Below are 13411 nucleotides of genomic sequence, written 5' to 3'. Positions count from 1 at the left end.
AATGGAATTTAAACCCTCTCCTTTCTCCTTTCTCCCTTTTTAGTCTAGTCCCTGCAGCTGTTTCCAATTTTCCACTTTCTCTCCAGCTGCTTTTGGGGAGGGGTGCTTTTCCCATATTCTCCCCGCCTACCCAGTCTCCATCCTCTCTCCACCCGCAAAAGCGGTTCCCTGCCCTCCGTGGCTTCTCGCTCCCCAAATTCACCTCTCCAGGCCATGTACTTGCTGAATTCTGTGGTTCAGGTTGTACAGATTGTTGTGTGAATCCTCCAATCAGTTTTCTAGGTGTGTAGGATGGTTTAGTGTTGCTCTGGCTATATTTCATGGACTCAAGACACACAAAACATTTCCATGCTGTTCTGCCATCTTGGCTCCTCCCCTATTTCTCCTTCATTTCTATCACATATTTTGCAATTCAGTTTTTGGGTGTGTATACATTTAGTATTATGTCTTATTGGTGGATTGACCATTTTATTATTCTTTATTATTACATAATGTCTTTGATTTGGGAAATTTTCTTTGAACGAGATAGACTTTATCTGACAATATGGCCACTCCTACTGTCCTGTGATCAGTTTTTGCATGATATATATTTTCTCCATTCTTTTACTTTTGATCTGCCTATATGTTTATATTTGAAGTGAGTCATGTAAGAGTATATAGTTGGGTGATATTTTTTAATCCACTCTTCAAATCTGAGCCTTTTAATTGGTATACTAAGCCATTTACACTAACGTAATTATTGATATGTTACAACTTGTCTACCATTTCTTTTTTCTCTTTATTGTTTTTGGTTTTTATTTTTGCTGTATCTTTTTTTCCTGTCCTACTGTGGTTACTTTAACAATTTTTAGATTTCTGTTTTGTTTTATTTATAGCAGTTTGGACTGTATCTCTTTATATAGCTCTTTATTGATTACTCATTCCTCCCTGTATTATTTTCTGTATAACTAAATTACCTACTGGTCATATACTTTTACCAATTTAAGTGAGGTGTAGAACACTTAACTTCCTTTCTGTTTAATTTTCTCCACTTATATATAATTGTTTAAAATTTTTTTCTATGTTCATTTAGAACCATATCATATAATTTTTGCTTTAGCCATTATGATTCAGAAGTCTCAGGAGAGGAAGGAAAGTTTATTGGATATTTTTTTCCTTATTTTGCTCTTTCTTTCTTCCTGATGTTTTATAATTGTTTTTTCTTAATCATTTCCTTTCTATGTAGAAAACTTCCTTTATATATTGTCTTAGAGTTAATAAATTCCCTTAGTTTTCCCTTACCCAAGGATGTCTTAGTTTCCCCTCCATTTCTGAAGAGCAATTTTGCTGCATAGAAGATTCTGAATTGTTTTCTTTTAGTGGTTGAAAAATGTCACTTTCTCCAAGGCTCTCTGATTTCTGCTGAAAAATCTATTATTTCCCTTTTTTGTTTTTTTTACAGATGAAGTCTGTCATTGCTTTAAAGATTTTTCTTTTGTCTTTACTTTTCAGAAGTTTGACTATGATGTGTCTTGGTATGTATTTCATTGGGTTTAATTTGCTTGGGCTTTATTCAACTTCTTGGATCTATAGATTTACGTCTTTTGCCAAATTTGGGAAATTTTCAGCTTTATTTCTTTGAACACATTTTCAGACCCACCCTATTTCTTCTATCTCCTAAGATATTGATGTTCATACAATGTTATATCTTTGTTATATTTCCATGGGTCTCTAAAGTTCCATTCTTTTCTTTTCTCTCTTTCTTTTTTTAATTTTGTTTTGTTTTGTTTCCAATCTTTTATCTCTGTTGTTCATTTGGGTAATTTCTATTGTTCTATCTTCCAATTCACTGATTCTTTCCTCTGTCCTCTCCATCCTACCTTTTAGCCAATCCATTGAGATTTTTGGTTGTTGTGTTCTTCAGTTCTCAAATTTCCATTTTCATTTGTTTCAAGAATATTTGTAATTGCTTATTAAAGCAATTTTATGATGGCTGGTTTAAAATCTTTGTTATATAATATTAAGATCTCCAAAATCTTGGTGTTGGCATTTATTGGTTCACTTTTTCAATCTTTACATCTTCCTAGTTCTTGGCATAATGAGAAATTTTCTACTGAAAACTGGACATTTTGCATATTATGTTATTAGACTCTGGATCTTATGTACCCCTTATATTTTAAATGATTTTCTTTGACACTACTCTGGAAGGGGAAATAGAGTGGGGAGAGTACCACTTTTTACTACTCAGTGGGAGTAGAAGTCCAAGTTTACCATCAACTGGCTTTTAATTCTCATAAAAAATGTATGCCTTATTACTTCTGCGCTGGATGGGAATGCTAACTTTCTTTCGGTACCACTTGGCTAGGAGGTATAGGTGTGTCTTTTTACTGTTCCCAAATAGCTTTACATCCTTTACATCCTGTGGAGGGGAAAGTGTAGGCTTTGGTGTTTTAGGTGGGTGTTGGGTCACATTTTTTTTCTATGGTGTCTGGCTATAGCAAGGCAGTCATTTTCTGAAAGTTTTCTCTCTTATTAGGCTGTCTATTTTGGATCATTGGACTAGAGAAGCTCCTTTTAAAATGTGATATTGTCTGCTTAATATTGCTCTACTAGTTACCAGACTTTGTGTATTTAAATTGCTTAGTCTTTTTTGTTCTCTCTGTTCTTCATTTTGGATAATTTATACTGCTAAGTTTTTAGTTCAATAATTTTCTAATTATGTAATGTGCTGATAATACCATTTAGTGAACTTTCCATTTCAAATCTTATCTTCCTCTGCTTTAAAAGTTCCCTTTGGTAGTTTTTTTTTATATATATCTTCTCTTTCTCTACTCATTAAATGCACATTTTTCGTTAAATCATTGGGCATATTAGGTTTATTTATAATTCTGTTTTAATGTACTTATCTGCTGATTTCATCATCTGTTATTTGTAAGTCTGTTTTTATTAAATGAATTTTCTCCTGGATATGGGTCACATTTGCTTACACTGTCACGTTTGTTAACCTTTTATGGGATGCTGGACACTATTCATTTCATATTGTTGAAGGCTAGCTTTTGTTCTTTAAAAGTATTGTGCTTTTTTTCTGGGTGCCAAGCTAGGTTACTTGCAAATCAGTTTGATCCTATCAAGTGCTGTTTTTAACCTTTGTTAAATTTAATCTAGAACTGACTTTACTCTGGGGTTAGATTAGTCCTACTGCTGAGTCATGGCCCTTGTGAGATCTCTGTTGAAAGCCCCATGTGTTCAACAGTATTTCCCCAGTCTGGCTGATAAGAACTAACTGATACTTGGCTCTCAGTGTGCTTTGGGAATTGTTTGACTTACAGCTTCCCTAATTCTTTGTTCTTTGCCTGGCCTCATGGAGATTTACCCTATTTATATCTGGATTAATATTTAGTGAAAAATTCAAAAGGATCAGTATATAGATTTCTGGAGGGTTTTTCCCCCCACTCTGTGCAGCACTGTCTTTCCCACCTCACCCTGCCCCTTCTAACATTCCACAAATTATAGTTTCCTTGATAATCATAAACTCTGATTTGTCTCCTTAATTTAGCAGGATCACTGAGCTCTCTTTTGGTTTCTCTTTCTTGTGCTGTAACGGAGAAATGGTCCCCAGCAAAACCCAAAGCAGCAATTTAGCTTACTTTGTTTCTCTTCACTCAAGGTTTCCACTCCTGTGCTCTTTGAGGTCCAATATCTACAAACAGTTGTTTCATATATTTTACTCTGGTTTTCTAATTGTTTATGGTAGAAGTAAGGCCATTCTTGGTTAGTCTTTCAGAATCACAAGCCAAGCTTGAACAGGTCCTATTTAAGTTCCACTATATAAAGAGTACTGCCCTTTATCTCTATACAAAAGAAGCATTAGGAACTTGACTGAAAATATAACTTGTGTCCCACATGCTACCCTTAAATATCCTTCTATGTTCTGCAGCTGAAAATAAAAGTTTTACCAAATGCTGCATTGTAGAAGTTTTATTTTACAGTTCTTTCATGCCTAATTCAAATGAGTTAAGTCCACAGTTAAAAACCAGTCCCCCAAACAAAAGGGACCTCTGACAGTAGTAGGGCTTGCTATAGGGCTATATATAGCCACTTTCTGGGAGGGTAACCCCTTCTATTGAGACCTGGACATCAAGAAGGCGTTAGGGCAATAGACGATTAAAGTGAATCTAGAAAAGGTGTTCCCAGAGACAGTGGTCAATGAGAAGAACATATCAAACATAATTGCAATCTACTTCATAATTTTACATCTGGCAGAAATGACCCCTCACTTTCCCGAGTTCAGAGGAGACGTTACCTATCCCACTGTCTGAAGAGTTGGTAGCAGGGGATATAGATTAAGTAAATTAAGTTTCTGGCATAAACGTAGCTGTGTAGGTCTCTTAACCTGTGACAAAAATACAGATGCAGTAAAGAAAACAAAACCAAAAATTCCACCAAATTTTATTTTTTGTGAAATTCGGGAGCACACTGAGTTAGATATATAATAAGTAAAGAGATGGAATTAGTAATTTTGAAACTTCCCAAAAAGAAAAGCTCTGGTCCAGATGGGTTCAATGGTGAATTATACCAAATGCTTAAGAAGAATTAGTACAAATGTTTACAAATTATTTAAAAATATGAAAGAGAAGAGAACACTTCCCAATTCATTCCATGAAGTCAGAATTACCCTCATAGCAATACCAGACAAGGATAACACTAGAAAGAAAACAACAAACAAATAATTTATGAATGTATATATAAAATCCTAAACAAAATATTAGGAAACCAAATCCAACAACATTTAGAAGGGATTATACACTATGATCAAGTAAGATTTATCTCAGAAAAAACAAGGTTGGTTCCACATCTCAAAATCAATTAATGCTATAACCATATAAATAGAATAAAATACAAAAACACATTATCATCTCATCCCAATAGATTCAAGAAGAGCAATCAAAACAAAACAAAACACTTGACAAAATCTAGCATCCTTTCATGATAATTCAACAAACTTAAAACAGAAGAGAACTTTCTCAACCTGAGAAAGGGAACCTATGAAAAACCTACAGATAGCATTACACTTAATAGTGAATACTGAAACCTTCCCCCTAAGATCAGGAATAAGACAAGGATGTCTGTTCATGCCACTTCTATTCAACATTATACTGTAGGTTCTAACCAGAAAAATAAGGCAGGAGAAGAGGAAAAGCATCAAGATTGTAAAGGAGGAAATGGAATCTCTCCATTTGTAGATGACACGATTTGTGTATAGAAAACCCTAAGGAATTCACTTACAAAACCTAGTAAAGCTAATGAAGAAATTCAGCAAAGTTGAAGGATATAAAATGAACACATAAAAGTCAATTGGTTTTCTATATACTAGCAATGAATAATCTAGAAGTGAAATTAAACAATTCTATCTGCAGCAGCATCAAAAGGGATAAAATATTTAAGAATAAATTTAACAAAAAAGTACAAAACTTATATATTAACAACTATAAAACATTTTGAAACAAATTAAATACCTAAAATAAATGGAAAGACATCTCATGTTCATGGATCACATGCTTTAATATTGTTGAAATGACAATACTCCCCCAAATTAATCTATAATTTCAACTTAATTTCTCTATATCATAAAAGCAAAAAGTATAATACTATGTACTGTAACTGTGAAAGGTATATATATATATATATATATATATATATATATATATATATATATATGGCTGTGCATATATGTATTACATTTTTGAAAACAAAGTCTGAAATGATTCACACACAAAAAAAACCCCAAAAAACTAATGAAAGCATTTACTTGTGGTAGTGGTTGGGTTACAACTAGGCCAATGTGGGGACAGAGTGGCTCTATATATTGTTTTGATTTTTATACTCTGTGTATTATAGGGGGAAAAAAGTATGAGGACAGGAGCAGAAATTCTGCAGTTCTACCCCAGCAGCTTGTCAAAATCAACAAATAAGCTTTATATTGAGGTACTCCTGATAGGATAGATGACTTCACAATATTCCAGACTTCCAGAGAATTTGACTAAGACTGATTAAGACAGGAGCAAGCAAGGGTGAAAAGGAGGCCACATGACTTAATTACAGTGGGATCTGAACTATATTCCATCTCCCCCACCTATGGGAGCTATGGCTAAGACTCTCCTCTGTTGCTTCAGCCTCCCTTCTTCTCACACCATGGTTGTTTATCCAAAGGCAAAGGTGACCCAGAGGAGATAAAAGATGATTCTGATGACCAAAGGAATAAAATGGTTGGGAGAGAAGGAGAAAATGAAAGAGTATATGGTAGTGTTCATGCTGACTCTGTTGAACTTTTGGTACCAGAGGGCAGAAGGCATATTCTGGAAAGAGTGAAATTAAGGTAATTCTTCTCTGGCTCGAGTCCATATTTAAATCTGTTGAGATTTTGGAGTTCAGATCACAAAATGGAAACTTTTTATGGGATTAGTTCTTTCTGAAAGTGGGAAAAGACTCTCTAGAGTCCTTACCATCTTTAGATGAGAAACCCCATGGGCCCAGTTCCCTCTTTACCTTTCTCCACCCTTCCACCTTGTATATCTTTATGAAGTTAATGAATTATAAACTACCACTGCTTAATTGCTTTCAGAGATGGACCCCTGCGCAGGTGGGAATGGATGTCCTCACATCTGTCAGATGAGAATGGTGTGGCCAGGTGTGTCTGTTTGCCCGGGGTACCAGCTGTCTGAAGACACAAAGGTCCGTGGAGGTAGAAGGTTGAAGCTGATGGCTTAATCGTGTAATTGTTTGCAATCTTGTTGTAATTCAGTTTTGAATAGTCAGAACTGCTGGGAGAAAGGTGTTTTCATTTATGCTTTAAAAAAAAAAAACACTTATAATCGCATTTGATCATTCCGAAAGGTATTTTTGTGAAATTATAACAACTCAGTGAAATTTCAGTTACAAAAGAAACGGTCTGGTGTAGTTTCAGAATTAATGCTTTTGTTTTCTGTTTCTCATTATGAAGTGAATTCCAGAATTAATATTCAAAACCTTCCATAACTACACAGGGTGCTTTTCATTACAGGCTACAGAAAGTGGGGGATAACCTTTGAAACACAAGTATGTGCAAATGAGTGTTCTCAGAAGTGAGAAATAATTAAAACCAAAAAGAAAGAAACTATAAATACAAGGTTACATATTTCTGTTTCCTAGAAATAGCAAAACAGACATGCTTCAATTCAAAGATGAAAGTGACAAATTATTCCATAACCAGAACTAATAAATGAAATCATTCCTGTGGGACAGTCTTTGTTTTAATAACTTCAGAGAAATCACAGAATCCTTCATTTTTATCATGACATTTTCATGAAATGAGAAACAGTTTATTTGGATTAATTATGAAAATACCAAAATATTTCCTGACTTATGGGATGGATAAACACATTGAGAAACTGAAAAAGAATTAGGTCTAAAAGTTACTGCATAGTTATTTTTTTTCTTCTTTAAGCCAAAACTAAGATACAATTTTCTGTTGATGGTGCTAATATACTTTTCTGACAGACACCATTTCTGCCTTGGTCTTCTGTTTACACAGCATTTACCTAACTTAGCACCCGACACAGACGAGGGCCTTATTAAATATTTGTGGAAACTCGACAAATACATACGTGTATAGATATATACAGCTATCTATATGTATCTAGATACAATCTCTTTCAAAATTTTATTTTAGTGTCTGATTCATTATTCCCAGAAAGTCTATCCCCCAAATTACTGTCCACTTAGAGTTTTACAAATATCTCAGAGGAATGAGTATCTCTCATGAATGCCCTTGCAGATGACACGCAGGACAGTACAAGAATAAGTACTCCTTGGGAAAATGATGTTGAGACCTATTGACTTGAAGGGAAAGAACAGGGACTATCTGGACCACAGAATGAAGTTACACTGAATGGAACAGGCTCTCAGTGTCAGGACAAGGAGGGAGCATCCTTGTTTAAATGGCACTGCCCTGTGGCAATCAGGTAGAGCATAGACCATGGATTGCTACATAGGAAGTCCCCAAATCTGCCTGGTCCACATGTCCTGTCTACCTTAAATGAGGGAGATACCATTTTTGGTTAAGAATGTGGTATATATTCCCAAAGGAAAATTATGATGACTTCTCCCTATATTATTAGGGAACAGATAAGGTATAATTTTTAGTTATTTCCTTTTCTCGTTCTCCCAATTAATAAATATTAGTAGATTCTGATAGAAGTATTTGAGAGCATTAGACCAGCACTTGAGAAAATACAATTAGCAGTTGGTTTACAATTTGCAAATGTGCCTGTGTGGTATTTCACTGTTATGCTTGATGTCTGGGGTTGAGAGGAAGGAGACGCTTTAGCTCATGTTTATAGTTTACAAATAAATGTCGATTTGAGCCCTGAAAACATAGCTGCTGTGTATCTCTTTCTGTAGATATAAATGAGTGTGCTGAAGGGCTGGCTCACTGCAACCGTCACTGCATGAACACAATGGGACCTTTCACGTGTGCCTGACACCCCGGCTTCGAGCTGGGAGCTGATGGAAAACAGTGTTACAGTAAGTGGCAGCAATAGAAGCCCAGGAAATGTGTTGCATTTTACAAATATTAAACAAGAGTAATAAACAAAAGAACTGTACTGCATAACTTGCCAAGGCAGAAGCTTCTGGAAATGTTTTCCCCTGGGGTGTGGTAAGAGTGGGATCTTAGAAGTCCAACACCCTCATTGTGGTTTGAGGAAACAGGGGCCCAGACTCCACAGAAAATGGTTGTCATAATGACCACAGTGTGCACAGTAAGGACTGTCTCAAGGCTTGTGATCCAGGGCTCTTTTGGACCCACAGCTCTCCTTCGTGAGGAGTCTGTCTACCTTCATCACCTCTGCCATGCAGTATTTATTGAACACTAATAACTCCAATGTAAAATACCAGGAAAAGGAGCTAGTGGTGGTGACGTACAGGAGTAACTCGTGATTGAAATAGCGTTCCTGGCACATCGGTTGCTCTAATGTGTATTTTTCACATCAGCTCTTCTCCCTTTCCCATTTCTGTTCATTTCCATCATGCCTTTTTTTTTTTTTTTACATTTTATTTGTTTTTGAGAGAGAGAGAGAGACAGAGCACAAGTGGGGGAGAAGCAGAGAGAGAGAGACACACACAGAATCCGAAGCACGCTCCAGGCTCTGAGCTGTCAGCACAGAGCCCGACACGGGGCTTGAACTCACAGACTGTGAGATGGTGACCTGAGCCGAAGTCAGATGCTTAACTGACTGAGCCCCCCAGGGGCCCCTTTCCATCATGCCTTTAAAGAGGCATGAAGAGCTTTAAGCAGCTTCTTCTGACTGCATTCTCTTTCACTGGCTCATCTGTGTACCCCTTTTCTTCTTCTTACTCAAAAAAAGATGGTCCATGTCATCTAACTTTAGCCTTTCCTCACCTAGGCTCCATTATACAATTTAATAGAGCTCTTATTGTGAATATATTAAAATGTTAATATGTGGAATTATTAACTGCTATTAATAGCTATTATATCTATTTTGTTTTGTGTCTTCTCCATTGGTCCACTACTCAACCTATAGATGAATAATGCACTTTCTGCTTTACTAAGCTTAAAATTATCTGATACAAATTCCCTCAAATTCCATGTTCTCTGCTTCGATATTTCTCTAACTCACTCTTCCTCCACTTCTTCCCTTTTCTTTTAAATGACAGAAGTTTTTTTTTTCTTCTTATTTCTTTGGCTGATTTATCCACCTCTGCTTCTTCTTATGTAATCAGGGTATATCAACAATGCATTTTCTTTCATCTTTAGACTCTGCCCTTCTGTCACTGACTTCCTCCCTTCTTTCTCTACCAGGTAAATTGTGTTGTGTTCCAAACACAACCATGTTAATTAGTTTTACTTTGAATTCGAGACCATAAATCTCCAATGATTATGCAGCATGACTGGAACAATCTATACTATCCGAATATGTCTATTTCTATCCTCATCAAAAGCAATTCGAACACCTTCTCTTTGTGCTTCAAATTTTTATATTACCCCTGTTTTTGCCTTTATCCTTACCTTGTTTCTTACGTCATCAGGGAAGAGAATGCAAACTACCAGTCAAGTTAGCAATTGACCCAAAATACCCCATAGGATCTCATGAAAAAGACTTCACCCCTGTTCATATAAAGGAAGTGGTCCTAGTACTATCAAAGGCCACTTTCTCTACTGTACTTCAGATTCCATTCTCTCTCATTATCTCAGTATCTTTGCTATTGCAGTTATCTAATGGAACACTCTCATCAGCCTATCAACATGGTCCAGTATCTCCTGTCTTTAAAGTACCCTCCTATGAGCCCATGCCCCACTATAGCTTCAGTCTGATCCCCTTCATCAAACTTTTTTTATCACTTAGCCAATGTTTTCTCCTCATCTTGCACTCTCCCATTGTCCAAGACTAATCACATCTCATCTCTACCCACTCATAGTCATCCATAGCTTCCATGCTGCCCGGCTGCTTGTTAGCATCTCTGGTTTTATCCAACTTGACCTGTCAGCAGCATTCAACACACCTGACTAACCCCTGTTCTTATTCTTTTTTAAAATGTTTATTTATTTATTTTGGAGAGAGAGAGCACGCACACGTGTGCAGGGGAGAGGCAGAGAGAGAGGGAGAGAGAGAATCCCAGACAGGCTCCACACTGTCAGTGCAGAGCCTTACACAGGGCTCAATCTCATGAACCATGAGATCATGACCTAAGCCAAAATCAAGAGCCAGATGTTGAATGGACTGAGTCACCCAGGTGCCAGAAGTTAAACCTTTCTATGTCTCGCTTTTCTTCATTTTAAATTGAAATCAAGTTGGACTCTTAGCCAACTCAGCCACCCAGGTGCCCCCAACCTTCTTCTTCGCAAAACATTTTCCTTCTCTTTCCATGTTTTCACATTTTCCTGGTTTCCTTTCCATCTCTTTCCCCTCTCTAAATGTCCAATTTATGTTTCATTTCTCTTCTTCCGTTCACTATATGTGAATATATCAAACTGTGTACTCCTTTTCTCCACTTGCTTGACTGATAGGCATTACAAAACAGAACTGCTGACTTCCAGTCTCAGTTCCAAATATGCTGTTCCCTGTTCTCCATACCTTAGAAAACTATCAATTCAATGTTGGAGCCAAAAACTCAATGACACAAAATTGGTAAGTGACAGCACTGGGACTTGAACTGGGGTCTTTAGGCTCCAAATATACTGTTCTTTCAACTTTCTCATGCATTTGTATACATTGTGTGCCTACTTATTAATTTAATCAAGGAGGAATGATAGTGATAAATAGAATAAACAAATTTGTGTTTTTCCCTAAGCTGTCTCATGAAGAGACATTTTTAGGGTCACTAAAGAATTTAAAGAATTCGTCTCCACTGCACAAAATTCTATGTTTCTTTAATGCTTGGGTTGCCAGTGTAGCCGTGAGTTCTGATGGTATATTTCTATTGCTTAAAGACAAGGCAGTTTTGCTATGGTGGTATTTGTCTTTTCAAGAGCAAACTAATAGGACAGGAGAGAAGAATTAACTGCTAATTACGATACAACTTCTGAAGTGAGTCTTTCTCTCAGTGCCCGGAGGAGTCCTTTCAAGCAGAGAGAAATGTGGATGAGTTTTTCTTTCTTATTAATATTTTGACTTTTTAATGCGGCCAGAGGTTTAGGAGGTTTAGGAAATGAGTATTCTTTACAAATGTCTGAAATAAAATCTCTTGCAGTCTGACTGGTACATTTTTAGTTGTCATGAAAGAGGGGGCCATTATTGCTAATGACTTATGAGGTACAGGCTTTCGGTAGAATTTACTTGGTAGGGCAATTTGCCCTAGAGTTGAATACATTTGGTAGAAGTGTATTTTTACATTTTTTTCCCTTATGAGAATATTTGGCTAAGTTCTTTGTGCAGGTCTCACTAGGCCTCAATATTTACTAACTGACACACAAAACTTTCTTGGTGAAAACTGGTGTTTTGGGTGGCTTCAAAACCTGTAGGTGGAGGAAGTGTTTTCAGAACACGGTAATGTTTAAGGATGAATTATGTGTCCTTCGGATAACAAGTATATTTTAGGAAAATATTGTTTTAGTTTTTTCCTAGGAAAACAATGTTTTGTGTTTGTCTAATTTCTCCTCAGAGGCTCTCAAAACACTGTATAGCATAAACATGAAATCTTTATGGAGTGGTATAAATACACTATCACTGACTCATGATTAGAAATTGGAAAATTCCTGGGGTGCCTAGGTGGCTCAGTCAGTTCATCATCTGACTCTTAATCTCAGCTCAGGTCTTGATCTTAGGGTCCTGAGTTCTAGCCCCACATTGGGCTCCATGCTGAACGTGGAGCCTACTTTAAAAAAGTATATAAATAAATTGGAAAATTCCAGATCCAGCATGGTTAAATAAGACTTCCCCAGATTACCAAGCAATTTAGTGTACACTTCATATGTTGAATAAATAATGGTTATTTGCTATCTGTGACAAACTACAAGGATCATTTTTTAAAGTTTTTTTAAAGTTTTTTTTTTTTTTTTTTTAAAGTAAGATGGTTGAGAATTATTTAACACCAGTATCAAGGACGCAAAATCTCAGCTTACTTCTAGTGGGCAGTTATAATAGATCTAAGTATTCACTTGTTTTAGTTTCATGTATTCTTTAATAAAGGTTACAACAATGTAATTTATATTTAAATTAAATTACCAGCAGCAGTCTTAGAACTGCATTGTCCACAGAAAATAACAAGAATAGGAGCCGTGATTTAAAGTATGTCTCCTTAAAGAGTATATAATATAAAGTATGTCTCCTTAAAGAGTATATTAATATATTATAAAAATATCAGTCCTCTTCATTATTTTGATCTTTCCTTTAGCTTTCGAATTTCCCTCAGTGCTAAAGTAGTTGGTTCTAAACCCAAAGGGGTCCTTATTTTCAATAACAAATTGATTAGCATAATCCTTTTGTCTGTTCAATCATTTGAAACCTATTTTTGAACATCTGCGATGAGCTGGGTAATGCAGGATGATGATGGCACAGAGGGATGAGCCCAATGACAGGATGAGCGCTGAGTGCTCTGCAGAGGAGCACATAGGGCAGCTGCCTACCAGAGACTGAGGCTGGGGGCCCGGGAGCTATCACCATACAGGCGCTGCAGCAGGGATCAAGACCATTTGAATGCTGATACAGGCCTTCGAGGGTACTGAATCCCTAGTACCCTTTTCCTCTTCTTTCCTGTCTCTCTTCTTCAGTAGTTAAGAATGGAAGGAAATGAACCAATATAAACACTCTTATTAAGAAGAGGTGGGTCCAGGCAACACAAATGAAGAACTATAGTGGCCAGTGGTGAAAATAGCAGAATACCCAGATTCTGTATTTTTTAACAATGATTCAAAGCATTCTTTATTTCTCATTTC

At 36.4% G+C, this 13411-nt stretch overlaps 1 pseudogene across 1 annotated transcript in view; it reads left to right on the top strand.

Annotated features, from left to right (window-relative positions):
• The window catches only part of LOC132684263 (uncharacterized), a 219753-nt pseudogene that overhangs the window by 110909 nt on the left and 95433 nt on the right, over positions 1-13411 (top strand). The gene's annotated exons all lie outside the window — the stretch shown is intronic.

The sequence above is a fragment of the Panthera onca genome, chromosome C2 (genome assembly GCF_046562875.1).
Source record: "Panthera onca isolate mPanOnc1 chromosome C2, mPanOnc1 haplotype 2, whole genome shotgun sequence".
NCBI lineage: Eukaryota > Metazoa > Chordata > Mammalia > Carnivora > Felidae > Panthera > Panthera onca.
Note: the sequence above shows the minus strand (reverse complement) of the source record. Positions and strands in the feature narration are given on the sequence as shown.